Below are 15,373 nucleotides of genomic sequence, written 5' to 3'. Positions count from 1 at the left end.
AACTTTTGTATTGCATTTTTATAGCCTCTGACATGTATTATTAGTAAAAAAAGTTAAAACATTAAATTTCGTTTTATTGAGGAAATTACAAAAAAATATGTACGACCAAATTTTTTCGTGTCCACACTTTAACGGTAAAAAGGACAGAGAGACAGTTGAAGCTTTTCTTACGGCGGTGCAAGTTTTCAAGAAGCTTGAAAATATAACCGATAGCGACGCACTAGCTGGTCTACCTTTAATCCTGCGAGACGAGGCTGCAGTATGGTGGCAAGGTACCAAGAACATCATCACTACATGGGCTAAATTTGAAGAAGCACTACGAAACACGTTCGCTCCAAAGAAACCCGTATATGAAATTTATTTGGAAGCTTGCGGGACCAAGCAAGGCCCAGGAGTCTCTACCGATGATTTTGTCACAAAAAGAGAATACTGTTCTCCGAACTTCCCAGCGATGAAGCCCTTAATCAGAAGCAGCAGCTTAACATAACTTATGGGCTGTTAAACCTTAAGATTAGGGAGAAAGTCCCTATAGAGAAAGTTAAGGACTTTGATGACCTTCTCAAGCAGGCACGCAGCGCTGAAGCTTTACTGAAAGAGAAAGCACTGAGGGAAGGGAAGAAAGAAAGCAGCGATATAACTTATGATGCCTCCAAATCAGACACTTCGGTCTCGACACGTGCGAAGAAAGCATCTCGATGTAATTTCTGCAAGAAGCTAGGCCATGTCATAGAAGAGTGTAGAAAACGCAAAAAGACCATGGAAGCTGGTAATGGACAAGCGGATACTGTTCTGCCAACATCAAGCGATGTGAAGTTTTCCTGTTATGGGTGCGGTGCACCAGGGGTCTATCGCAGTAACTGCAAGATATGCTCTAACAAGCCCAGTGATTCGCTTGAGAAGAAGGGCACTTTAGGATTTTGTGCTATAAATATACAGTTAGAGATGCGGTCTCGTCCAATGGTGTTTCTGGAGGTCAATGGCGTTAAAGGTAAAGCCTACGTAGATACTGGAGCTAAGATTAGCGTTGCATCATTGGAACTATATGGATTACTAAAAGCGCGTGGACAGATTTTCTATGAAGAAATGGCTACAGTGACCTTGGCGGATGGGCTCCCAAGACTGCAAAGAGTACTAGTTTTCGAGGCTGAAGTTGACCTTGGTGGTCGTCGTTTACACGCCCCTTTCATCGTCCTACAACAGTCCCATGACAACCGTACGTTGTTAGGAATCGACCTTATGCAAAAGGCTGGCATGATTTTGAATATCGCACAGTTCACGTGGAGCTACATAGACCAACCGCACCAGGAGTTTGAACTATACCAAGAGAGATTTATTATGTTCACGCAACCAGACGCGACTGCTCCTAAAGCTACAGTTGCTCCTAAAATCGCATTTTCTTCCAAAATCGCATTTTCTTCCAAAATCACAGATGCTCCTAAAATCGCAGTTGGTCCTGTTGATATGGAACGAGGAAAGAGACAGTTAAGGCAAGCAATTGCTGCTGACGAAGCAGTGTCTACAAAGGCTGGAGAAGCCGCATTGCCTTCGAAAATTAACTGCTCTGAAGATAAACTTCTTTTCGATGGATATTCACCAAGAATGGAATACATGATGCGAGATGCCATAAAGAATATTGAGGAAGCTGAATACAACTTATCTCCGCACACGGCCACGCTCTTTGATGATGTGGGCCTATGCGCTATAGATGTATCTACCACTATGGATGAAGTACAAGCAGCACAACCCGACGGTTTGCTTCAAGAGTTCAAAGACATATTAGAATCAAATGGCAATCCAGTGAATGATGTGGAACACACAATCGATACGCCTAATCATTTGCCCATATCTGTCCCTCCAGATAGGCTGTCCGAACAAAGGAAGCAAATTTTGAAAGCTGAAATCGAGAAGATGTTAGCGGATAAAGTGAGTGCGGAGAATGCGCTGACACCCTACACGGGCCCAGCCAATGACTTACCTACTCCCGCTCAACCTTTGAGGAAACGAGGACGACCACGCAAGGCAACCCAGCAAGATCGTCCCACACGGGGTCGTGGCCGACCGAAGAAACAGTGAGTTACCCTCGCTGGGGCATCTCGGAAACAAATGGGGGGGAATGTAGTACCCAAACTCGTCAAGAGATGGCGCCACCTCCGAGATAGAACGCGCTAACGATGTGTCGACGTAGAATCATGACCTCCGAGATGTAAATTACCGATCGATGTCAAACGCTAGGAGCGGAATAGTGCTTGGTTGGCTGCATTCAAGTTATTGAACACCTTCCAACATTAATCCTGCGAACTATTGTAATAACAGTGCGGTGTCTCTGTCGAAACGCCTACTGAGGTTACATTAGCTTCATTACGTATCAGTTTAATTGTAATAACGTTGGTATTGCAATAAATAAGCCGACTGAGATAACTACGTTGTTTTCGTCTGCGGAGAGTAACCCTTACTACAATAGGAATTTTTATTAAGGTATTCAACTTCAAACAGGGATGGCCGAAAAGAATTTATGTACCTCTGAAATATAGCTGAGTTTTGAAAATCGTTTCCCGTATAGTGTCTAAAAATAGGTATTTCGTCAATTTATTCTATTTTATAGCAGCGAAAATTATATAGCAAATAATTGGAAAAAAAAACTAAGAATGTTCTTGACTGTAGGTTCTCGCCGCACTTCTAGACTAAAAACTTACGAAACCTTTTGCAAGTAGGTAAGTATAGGTTGGTTAAACACATAAGCACATACATACGAGTATAGATTGTTTGGAACTAACAGAAAAAAGATTATAGTGAAAATCGTAAAACCTTATAAATTTTAACTGTAGTTTCATGTGGTGTTCGTTTTATTTAGTAAATATATTTCAAAAACGAAACCCAACAAAGGACCGATGGCTCCTCGTCATGTTTGCAAATCAGGCTTGATTAACAACCGCCCCTGAATTAATAACTGCGGTAATTGAGATGTTTGCATAGATGGGGTCGCAACCCTTATTATTTGAGCAAGGATTCGTATTTAGTCATCCGAAATTTTGCTGAGACGATGGCTTCCTATTATACTCTTTTAAATTCCTAAAAGGACTTAAGGACCTAGTATAGCTCCCTGAAATACACCCTTGTAGAAAACAGCAAAGTATACATAAAAAGACGTATAGCTGTATGTGTTGGAAGGGGTAAATGTCGTCGCAATAGTGTGCGTTGGTTTAGGATAATGGTTTCAAAAGTGATGAAATTTGGAGTTTGCAACCGTAGATATATTAGGGAATGATGTGTGTCGAAGGGCTGTCTATGATCTGAATAAAAGCTCATTGGCAAGTTCAAATTTAGTCTTTTAGGATAGTGTCGAGGAAGGTGCACTTAAATTGATACCTATCTGGTTCGAGGGTTAGATCGTCAGAGTTTTTTAAAAATTACAGAAAAGAGAAAAGATCATGACCCCCGCGATACAGGCCATGCCTAGTGCGGGGTTCACTGTAACGTGCCTGCTAATCTTTTATTATGAATAAAAACGTATTATTATTGGGGTTTTGTGGGCCTTTGAGTGTCGCTTCGACCAAGCTATGATCTATTGTGACGGCCCTTTAAAGTTCACTACCGTCATTATAGCCAACTTTGCCACCAGGGGAAACTTTGCCCAAAATGACAATTTTAAACAAATTCGTTAATGTAGAAATATTTAAAATACTTATGGCCACCCTACTATTTTTAGTAGAAAATAGATTATATTTGTGACAAATCTATATACCAAACATGTGCACAACTTGACTTGGGAATTTTCAACGAGTTGTCAAATATAGGGTATATTTCGGCGGGCCAAAAATTTGTTGAAAAATTAATGCAAGTAGAAAAAAATTGAGAACCCTTAGATAAATATTTCCGGGTTTCAGTTATAAAGCACTAGCTGTTGCCCGCGACTTCGTACGCGTGGATTTGTATATTGGTGGTTATAAATTCTACATTAACTTAGAACATTATGCAGCAAAAGATAGCAGTAGGGACGGTTAATCATTTGTTAATTATTATACAACACATAAGATTTGTCTTTCACAACCTGGCTACGAAGTTTCAAGCCCCTAACTGAATAAAATTGTTCTCGATAATCTCGATATAATCTCTCTCAACCCCCAGAAGATTTTCAAGTCCACTATTTAATAAAACCTACTACCTAACTACCTATTTACGAAGTTTGAAGTTCCTAGCTTTAAATAAAATTTGAACCCTCTACCAACTCTCAACCCCTGTTTAAACTTTTAGGGGATGAATTTTTAAAAACGCTGAGATTACTTTTCTTGTATTGTAATAATATGCCTTTATACAACGATTTAAGTCCCGCACTCCAATAAATATTTGGGTTCCATACAAATTTTCGACCCCCTTCACCACCTTGGGGGATGAATTATCAAAGACTCTGAAATTAGTTTTCTTTTCTCTCAATAAAATAACTTTTTACGAAGCTTCAAGTTCCTAGCTGTAAATAAAATTATAACCTTTACGAACTTTCAACCCCTTTTTAACCCTGTTAGGGGATGAATTTTACAAAACGCTGAAATTACTTTTCCTGTCTTCTAATAATATCCCCAAATAAAAAGATTCAAGTCCCACGCTCGAAAAAATGTTTGATATCCATACAAACTTTCAACCCCTTTTCCACCACCTTAGGGGATGAATTTTCAAAAACGCTGAAATTAGTTTTCTTGTACTTTAATTTAATAGCGTTTTGCAAAGTTTCAAGTTCCTAGATTAAAATAAAATTTGCACCCTATGACGAACTTTCATCCCCTTTTTAACCCCCTTAGGGGTTGAATTTCCAAAAACGTTGCAATTACTTTTTTTTTGTAATCGGCTATTATGCCTTTCTAAGAAGTTTCAAAGCATTTGTAATGGATTCAAATTTTCAACCCCTTTTTAACCCTGTTGGGGGATGAATTTTCAAAAACGCTGAAATTACTTTTTCTGTCATATAATAATATCCCCATATACAAAGTTTCAAGTCCCACACTCACAAAAATATTTAATCTCCATAGAAACTTTCAACCCCTTTTTCACCACCTTGGGGGATGAATTTTCAAAAACGCTGAAATTAGTTTTCTTGTTTTTTAATATAATACAGTTTTTCAAACTTCAACTTCTTCAACTTCAACATTTATTCAGCAAATAGGCCACAAGGGCACTTTTACACGTCAACATTGAATTTACATAAAAGCAAAATAATAATAATTATACATCAACAATTATTAAATACAACTACAACTACCAAATCAAACTAACGTAATACAATTACATAGAGATGTATAAGGTCTCTTAATGTCGAATTACATAAAAAACTATAATAATAATATTAAAATAAAAACAAAACAGATACATGGAAAAAAAATCTAAACTTATTTAGAGGTGTAAATGTCTCTAAGTGTCAGAACTAAAAAATAACATAGTTTATCAAATTATCCTTAGAGATGTATAGGGTCTCCAAGAGTCACAATCCTGTATGATTAACACATTACGAGAAAAAAAAAACATACGAGAACCGAATGAGGCGTCTCACTGCAATTAAATTAAAAAATAAAGTTACTAAATATATTCGTGTTAGCTTAAACAGACCCGTCTCCAAAGTTTAAAATTCCTAGCTTAAAATAAAACTTGTACCCCATACAACCTTTCAACCCCTTTTTAACCCCCTTAGGGGTTGAATTTTTCAAAATCGCTTCTTAGCTCTTGTACACTTTATAAATTCAACCTAGTGTGCAAATTTCAACCTTCTAGCATTTGTAGTTTCGGCTCTGCGTTGATGAGTCAGTCAGTCAGTCAGTCAATCAGTCAGGACACGTGCATTTATATATATAGATGAAGCATAGATTATGTTTATTGAGGTTTAATCTAAAAATGCCTAAAGACACTAAAGTTATGGCGGTGGGCAATGTAATCCGGTAATTTACAGACCTATGGATGCCAACATTGCCCACCACCAAAAACGGCTTAGGGTTGTCACATTTGACCAATTTACCCAACTTTTCAAGTAAAAGAAGGTTATATTTGTACACTAAAGTAAGTTTATAAATATATATTTTTTTTATTTAGATGTTTTATCTCTTTAACGCGTGAAAATTGACGTGGGCAATGTTGTCCCAAACCCCGGATATCTTTGCCCGCCCTCTAAAACGCCAAAAAAATGGGTAAAAACACCATTTTTTTTCCATCAATGAAACTGATGCGTTTAATCACTATGGACGTGTTGAGCAAAACAAAGTCATATGATGTGATATAATTTTTTTGAGAAATTCGAGTTTTTTCAAAAAAAGCGGGCAAAGTTGGCTATAATGACGGTACTAATGCCCGTTGAATCCAGGAAATTCCAGATTCTTTGGGCCGTAATTAGGGTTTGCTCCCGGGAAATACCGGTACCGAAAGTACCGGGAATTCCCGGGATTTAGAGCCAAACAAAGAACCGGGATTTCAAAATTAAAATCCCGGTACTCCCGGGATTTTCGGGACTAAAATTTCCGGTACAATATTTGACTGCTTTTTGTTACTTAGCATGAAATATCGTGTTTTATAAAGAAAAATCAATCTAAGGCTGATGGTAATACTTTTACGGCCGATCACTACATTAAAATAAATTAAAAAAAAGTCAATGGGTTTGACAATGCCGACAATATAAAATTGCGTAATTTGATACTTTAAGGGCATAAGTAAATGTTTGTACGATAAATAATTTTATACGAAGAATTAGTTATTTCATATTTGTATACTAACTAGAAGCAAAGTAGAGACAATTTTGTAATTAATAAAATACTACTTTTAATTCAAATTCAAACACGGTATAAGAAACTCACATATGATAATGATATTTTAAATTCTTTAAATGAATTAATAATTCTGGCTGAATAATTTCTTGATTTGTCGTATTGATAGTTCTGTTATTATATGTTCGAAGGTCCATTGCCCATTTTGAACGTATGCAAAAATTATCAATTTTTTTATTCTCTTTCACAAAACGTCTTACATATTTAAAAAAAATGATGATGTTACTGAGCCACAATTCAGTTTTTGCTAATCAACAAAGATAGTAAAAATATAGTTTAGTAAAAAAAAAAAATTATATTAATGATTGTGTGACTTAAAGACACATATTATGGTACAAAAAAGTGTGTACCTTCACTGTGCTACTTTTTTATTGTTTTAAGAAAGATTCGTGGTCGTTTTACGCTTTTTTTTACTGAAAATTGATGTGAAAATTTTTGAAGGCAGTCCCGAAAGTACCGAAAATACCGGGAAATCCCGGTTCCATTTTTGCCCGGTACCGAAAATCCCGGTTCTTTTAAACAGTACCGGTTCTGCAATCCCTAGCCGTAATGCTCTGTACCTCATAGGGTTCCAGTATGAATAAAATTTTTGTTATTGTTATAAATTCTAAAAAGTTCTGTACGATTTTTATCTGTAACGTTGTGTAACAACATACAGGAAAGGCTTTTCTCAAACGCTTAAGAAGTGCCCTTCGTGGGCCGGGATACCTGTACATCCATACAATATTAGGTCTGTAATAGGTATCTTTGCGTGAGCGCGCTCTGCTGTCATTAGTTACCAGCATCGTGACGTGACCCGTCTCCCGGACGGCTTTAATAATCCCTTGTACCTACCTACACGTGCTTAGAAATATTTATAGGATTAACTGTTTGAAGTGTTTGAAATTACAGATTAGGGCCAGTTGCACCAACCAAATTTGACAGACTGATCAACAACACTCTGCAGAGAACTATGAAAATTCCCATCCAATAAAGTTTAGCGAACGCTTGAACGGTGACAGGCGGTTTGGTCCTTACAGGGACCAAAAATATTGTATAGCGTTCATAAATATACGATCATTACAACTGTGGTATAAGTATACCCAGAGGTACCCGTTATCTAAGGCACCTACCTAGCCTTAGACAACATTAACAGAAATAATCACAGAACATATAAGTACCTACTTTTGCTTAAACATGGCACAGAATTTCACCTACCGTAGTTGATGGTAGGCTATCGTGATATTGCAAAACGCCAAACACTCAACGTCATATTTTATTCAAAATCAAACTATACATACAAAATTGAAGTAGTAATCATATTTTTTTTCTAACCGTTTCACCCGCCATCTTTACATACACCCATAGCAATTAACCCTTCGTCTGTCGCAGCCCTTTGTTAACCCTATAATGCCCCTTTATGTCAACTGTCAGCTGAATTAAAAGTGGGTGTATTTTTTGATCCGAAGGGGTTGAGAGGCTAATAACAGAGTATGAAGTGACAGTAGTTTTGTTTGAGTTGAAGTATGTATTATTTACGGATAAGTATGTGGGATTAAAACGAACTTATATGTATAATAGGTACCGGCAGAAGGAAATTTTGGCTTGTTGTATGGTAGGTATAATGGTAGCTTGAGTGTGAGTTTTTTATATGAGTAATTTGACCTTTGCGAGCATGAATATAGGTGTATTAACTGAAATTACCGCGTTACAGTAAAGATAAAACAATAATAATGAAATAAAGTTAGGTTTATATTTATGGCTCTAATCCTTAGGTATAGAGTCTGTGCGGAAAGAAAAGAGTCGAATACATTCCACGACTCTTCTCTTTCCGCACAGACTCTACCACTTTTACGAAGATTTGCATAAATCGCGTATCTACTACCAACCTTTGCTAATAAGTGCTTTGTAATTACAGCATTTGGAATAACAAATTACTTGTTACATTTTACATTTTCTAAGTCTGAATAGGAATGTACTTGTCACTAGTTTTTTTACATGAAGTTTTATATGCAGGATGACCAACTTATCGACGTGTTATTGAGGAATATATTATTCGAAGATACTCGTAGATATACTATCGAAACATAAATCGTCAACGTAAACCACCATCGTAAAAACTTTGTCACGACTCACGAAAGTTTTGAAGAAACCCTTAAAACATCGTGACTTAGTATCGTGCAAATGTGACAAAACTTGGGAAACTACAAACTTCCATACATTAGGGCAGGGGTTTCCAACCTGGGGTGCTCATTTATTATTTATTTAAACTTTATTGCACAAATTTACAAAAAGAGAATACAAATAACGGCATTTTCTACAAGTAAACCATAAAATCATCAAGTAAATCAGTGAAATACACACACATATCAAACATGACATGTCACTGAAATTCGACAATGATGAAGATGATTTGATGATCTGGCAAACACAACTTGTCAGTCAGTAAGAGCCAGGAAAATTACACTCATCCCTTTCTTGTAGGTGCTAGTACTAGCGGAAGATAGAGACAGTATGATTCTCTCTGTGTTTGAAATGAGACAGTCCTGGGCCAAACTATAGGAGGATGAAGCTCTTCTTATGAGAAAAATCATTTATTCACCATATGATATTAGATGGTATTGGTATATATAATCCTCCAAAAAAAATACTTAAAAATATCTAAATTAATCAATTAATCAATATTCCAATATACCTCCGCGAGCTGTACCGGGTGCAAAGTTGGCCATCACACAATAGGGATGATAACAGATGTTGAATTTTATAACAAAATCTGGTAAAATAGATAGCAAATGAGCAATTTATCACAATAATGTGGACATTCAAATAATATATGGAAATGATACAAAAATACAGACCCTGAATTTCAAAATTTAAGTTTTTCCTTTACTTCAAAAAAGTAAATAAGTAAGGATAACATTCGATTCCTTACATTTTATCCAAAAAAAGATTGTACAGCAACTATTAACGTACATAAACGCAATATTTCACCGACAAAAATGCAAATTTCTTGTTTTGTCCATACTTTAAGATGGGCTCTACAGTGACGTCACGTTCACATATCAATATGTTAGGAGCGTTTCGCGAGTGAAGTACGACTGTCGGACATTGACTATCATTTCTGACGTTTGTATTGCTTTTAATGCAGTGGATCCCATATAGACATTAAATTTGATCCCAAAAACAAACCTTATCGATTGATACCATTAATAAAAAAATGTCATGTAGTGTAGCCTATTGTGATATAAAATCTAACTAGGTAAGTACCTCTACCGGCTCTTACCTATTTAGTTTAGATTTTTATTAAACACGTTTCCTATTGCGTGTTCCTATTGCGTGTACCTATTGGTTGGCAACCACTGCATTAGGGCGAGGCAATTTGGGGCACAATACAGTAATTTGTCGCGACAAACGGTGACTATTTGACGCGCGACAGTGATTAATCGACGGTGTCGCGATGTCGCCGACGTGTGAACTCCGCCTTATGGCGGTGGGTGTACGCAATGTGTACCTTGACTTAGATTAAATAGAATTGGCCAGAATTCATCAATAAATGCACCTTATAAAACAAAGTCCCCCGAGTCTGTGTGTGTGTGTGTGTTCGCGATAAACTCAAAAACTACTGAACGCAATGCGGTTTTCACCTATCAATAGAGTGATTCTTGAGAATGGTTGAGGTTTATAATTTGTTAATGCGAAGCCGGGGCGGGTCGCTTGTTTATTATAATGGTTTTAAGGAGACCGTCGATTTTGTTAAGCACTTGGGCTCAGAATAAACAGACGCATATATAATTGAAACGGATCTCAGATTATTTATAATAATATCTAGATTCTAAATAGCGATAGTGAAACCATAATCACGAAATAAAACTGAAATCGTCAGCCTTCTTTACAGAACTAAAATTGAGTAAATATTAAAGCTTAATACTTACAGTAGTGTACTCTACCTCACAAAATTGTGAAATTACAGTCACTAGAGTTTTTTACATGTTTTTTGTGACATTTTGCGGTAAATTTTATTTTCTTTCGTACATATTTTATAGATACATATCTGTTTTCTTTAGTAGTTGGTAGACTACCTAAAGGTTGTCTGGAAGAGATCGCTCTTTAGCGAGACCGCCTGTTGTTACCTCTGTCTTCATGTATTATTGTGTATCTCTCTGTAAATGTTTTATTGAGGTTGTGCAATAAAGAGGATTTGTATTGTACCTATTGTATTGGTTGATTTATAAATGTATAACAAAAGCTCAGTGACTTGAACCAAATGCGAAAGCCATGCGGAATTTACTGTCAATTACGCTTAAATTTACCGAAATAACTATAATTATTACATGAAACGTTCATCCATTAAAGTGACATATTCTGTAGCGGGCGACATGCGCTTGCGACCGCAGATCAACAAATGTCACTTTCTCGAAAAACCGAACGCACCGATAACGTCGCTTACGCTCTTTTATCACTCACTTTAGTACACTTTATACCGCTCACCAAGTCAATAAGGTGGTAAGTGATAAAGGTACAATGGCGCGTATTTTCAGAGTGAAAAAACGTCGCAACATGTTTTCAACCACTAATTGTCAATCGAAAACCGCATTGCGTTCACGATACGTGATTCCTATTGGCTACGAGAGCTCGGAAGAGTATACCTGTCTGGTGAACCAGATTAATGTGACCTCCAGATGTAATTGCTAGGTATATGAACTAAAGTCAGAACGTCACATTACAAATCCTGACATTTCCTGGATAGTCATTTTGTTAAAAAACCCATCTTTCATCCCCTCAATTAAGAAACTATACTCACAAAGTGCTGTCGCTAATAATCACTAGCATTTATCTGCTCTACTCCAAACTGTTAGCTAGATTCTAGTGGATAGGTACGTAGGTACTTGAGGTTCCTAACAAATCCTGACACTCGCCAAGTCCGCAATCCTGTGATGAACGGATGACCAACGGCACAAAGACATGGTCGCTTACAACGGGGCTTGTAAGCAGGCTCACTCAAAAGAGGTTACTCAGTGGGCATAGAAGCGAACTTTTTGTAGCAGTTGGCAGAGTACAGGGAACCAGGAAAATCGAAGTTCGCAAATTGCGGGCGTTTTTCTCTGTCACTCTAATTGCGCTTTCATTGGAGTAAAAGAGAAAGGTTCTCGCAATTTGCGAATTTCGGGTATCACACCCTTCGGCCAGAAGCCCGCGCTCGCGATGGTTTCCTTGAGTTTTGTACCGTCCTCAGCCGGGATTGGCGCCTTGACATGATTGGCGCGACAGTATCTCGCGGCGAGATAGACTACCCGTCCCTATTTAATTAACATGGTCAGAAAAAGACGGATAGTCTATCTCGCCGCGACATATTGTCGCGCCAATCATGTGCTAGGCCTGCTGCTCGGTAAGCGATAACAACGACAACCCAAATCGAATTACATTCGATAATTTCGGATATTATCAACTTTTTTGAATTGGGCAAGTTTTTTTTTTCATTTATAAATTACGAGCACGCACGCGTAATTTGGACATTGGTTAAGTTCACGGCTTAATTTTCCAGTTACGTTAGCGTAATTGCAAAATATAGTCAGGGGATCAAGCAATAATTAATGCTATACCTAGTAGGTATAGCATTAATTATGGTAGGTATTACCTACCAAAAGTACTTACATGTATGTATATGTAGATTAGGTATAGCGAAATAAGTAGATCGATTTTTCGTCTTTGGTCACATACCTTTTCTAAATTTAGGTATGAAGTTAGGTAAGTACATAGATTTTTAATAGAATTTATCTGCAACGGCTTTTACTTTAAAATCACAAAAAATGGCTGATACGTAAAAATTCAGTTGATTTTATATTAAAATTATGACCTCTGTTAGAACGGGTCAGAGTTGAATACACAAAATGTATACATGTATCTAACTAAAAGCTAATGTAAATTCAAATACATACCTCAAGAAATTTATTCTTGAATTTCCATCCATATGCCTTTAAATGTCAAGTAATACTGAAGTGAAATTGATAACCTGTAATTTTATGCGGCACTTTAATAACTGTCATCTCGTGTCGTCCACAGGTGACACCTGTCAGCGTAATTATATCATCACATGCTAATCTTGCTAGAGTCTGTTCGGAAAGAGAAGAGTCGTGGAATGTATTGGGCCCCATACATTCCACGACTCTTCTCTTTCCGCACATACTCTAATGATATAGTTTTATGACATTTTAACCATCCATATAAATGCCTATCCATATAAGCGCCGGTTACGCCAATATTGCCACCAACAAGTCGATCCATCATCATCGTTTAAATCAGATATATATGAGGAACCAAGGTGTTCATAAATATCTGCACATGAACTTTAACTAGATATATTTGTGAACACCCTTATTGCTCCGTTAAATCTTATGGTAACTGTGCCTATTTGTAGCAAACAGAAAAGCCCGCTTGAATAATTATCCAAGGGCCACTTGCACCATTTACTAACCCGGGGTTAACCGGTTAAACCTGGAGTTACCATGGTTGCCAGAACAATCTGAGACTGGGTTAAATGGTTTTACCGGTTAACCCCGGGTTAGTAATGATGGAGTGGCGCTCAGAGAAACAATATTGGAAATTCCTAATTAATTAAAAAGTTAGGTATGAGTTTTAGTGGCATGCCACACAAGACCATGGTCTAGAACAGTCTAGATAATACCTGTAAAATTATTTGCTATTATAAAAGTCAAGATTAATTAATGTTGACGCGTGCGCGTAACTTGTATGTACTTACTCTACTGTAACTGTTAATTCAATTCATCGTTGGCCCATTAATATAATATAACTCTATATAACTCTGCTAAAAGTGTCATGTACTCACGAGCGACAAAAGACCGTTCTTTTGACAATTTAAGGTAAATAATGGTTATCGATTTATGTCGCGTGATTGCGACATAATTTACTCAGTTAAAAGCGTCATTTAAACCCATAATCGAGCGACAAAGCCGTCCTCTTGACAATTTAAGGTAAATAAGTGTCATCGGCTGTCGCCCGCGGGCGCGTCCTGTCGCCTCCATTATGCAGATGCGCGTAAAATTACGCGTAAAATTGGAGAGCGTAATTGTTTTTAAACCGGCCATTTACTTATTACGTCGATAAGGTTAAATGAGCTTTTGTGGACTTTATTTCAAGGCAATAAGGGATGAATATGGTCAGTTAGGGTGTTGTTATACGAGCGAAACTTTGGGTCTTTATGATTAATTTAGCTTTTGTAGCTTAATTAGCAAAATTTGTTGTGACAAATGTTTGACTTGTATTTATTACTTTTGATTAGCGAAAATAGCGAATGATCAATGTAGGTAATTTTCAATCACATAATTAGTAAGAGCCATTTTTTTAGACGTGCTATATGTCTATAGTATAGGTACTAAAAGGTATTTGCCATGACACAAAAATTAAATTTGTTCTAAAAATTATATACAGCAGCAAATATCACCAAGCTACCAAGTTATTAACTGAAACATGCTTTAAAGTTTATTATTTATTATTATACTTACCTAATATAATGCTCCGTGGGATCGGCCATTTTGTCCACTCGCGCGTCGCCAAACAACGGGCCGACAAAAAGAAGCGCGTGCAGAACTGCCTTTATTAGCGGGGTTGAAGGGTTAACAACGCGTTATCCAAACTGGAAGTGAAAACAAATATATTTTACCAAACAGTCTGTCACCGTTAAAGCATTCGCTAAATTTTATTGTACGGGAAGTTTCATAGATCTCTGTTGCGTGACGTTGATCAGTCTGTCAACTGTGGTTGGTGCAACTGGCCTAAAATTACGTATCTGAAAAAAAAAACTATAAAATATTTTATTGCTAATGGAACGACGTGTTTACCTCGGTGACACAATGACACCATCTTAAAAGAAGAGAAAAAATAACGTTTGCTGTATTACAAAGTAAGTAAGTTGGGACAAAAAATCGTCCATATGCCAAAGCATTACGGGCGACTTTTCATCTTATCCCATGAGAAACCTTTCCAATCTTATCGCAACGCACCTTACCTATGTCTATGCGGCGAGCAGTAATCACATATTAGCTATTTGCTTTGTTAACTCAAACAATAACCTATGCCATTTTTTTAAAGTTCATTAAATTCAGGACAGTCATCAGTAGGTACGGATATGAGGTCGTTCTTGTCTACGTGACAGCGTGATAAAACGGTGTTAAAAAGTGATGGTTATTTTATCATGTGGATAAAGTTATCCATAATACACCTGCAGTGGCCGTAGCACGGTTGCATTTTTATCACCTGTCACCATACCTGTCACGTTCTAACAAGTATGTAAGTGCTAAAGTGACAGCCATAGTGACAGGCGATAAAAATGAAACCATGCTGCCACCGCTGGCTTTAAGTGTTCCGTATCTCAAGTGTTGACAGTGTGTTGTATAATTTTCAGCTGAGACCTTTCCAGTGCCACTACATCCCTGTAACAGAGGGTTAAATTTGCTTGCTCCCACAAACTTGAGCGTGGCCATGCAAAGCGTTTCAAAACTTTCATACATACACACATACACCCTACCCTTTTATTAACCCGTCCTTTTTTACCCCACGCTATGTACAGGCGGCATTTGGAA

Source organism: Cydia amplana, chromosome 18, assembly GCF_948474715.1.
Source record: "Cydia amplana chromosome 18, ilCydAmpl1.1, whole genome shotgun sequence".
Classification (NCBI taxonomy): domain Eukaryota; kingdom Metazoa; phylum Arthropoda; class Insecta; order Lepidoptera; family Tortricidae; genus Cydia; species Cydia amplana.
This window is presented reverse-complemented; position numbering follows the sequence as displayed.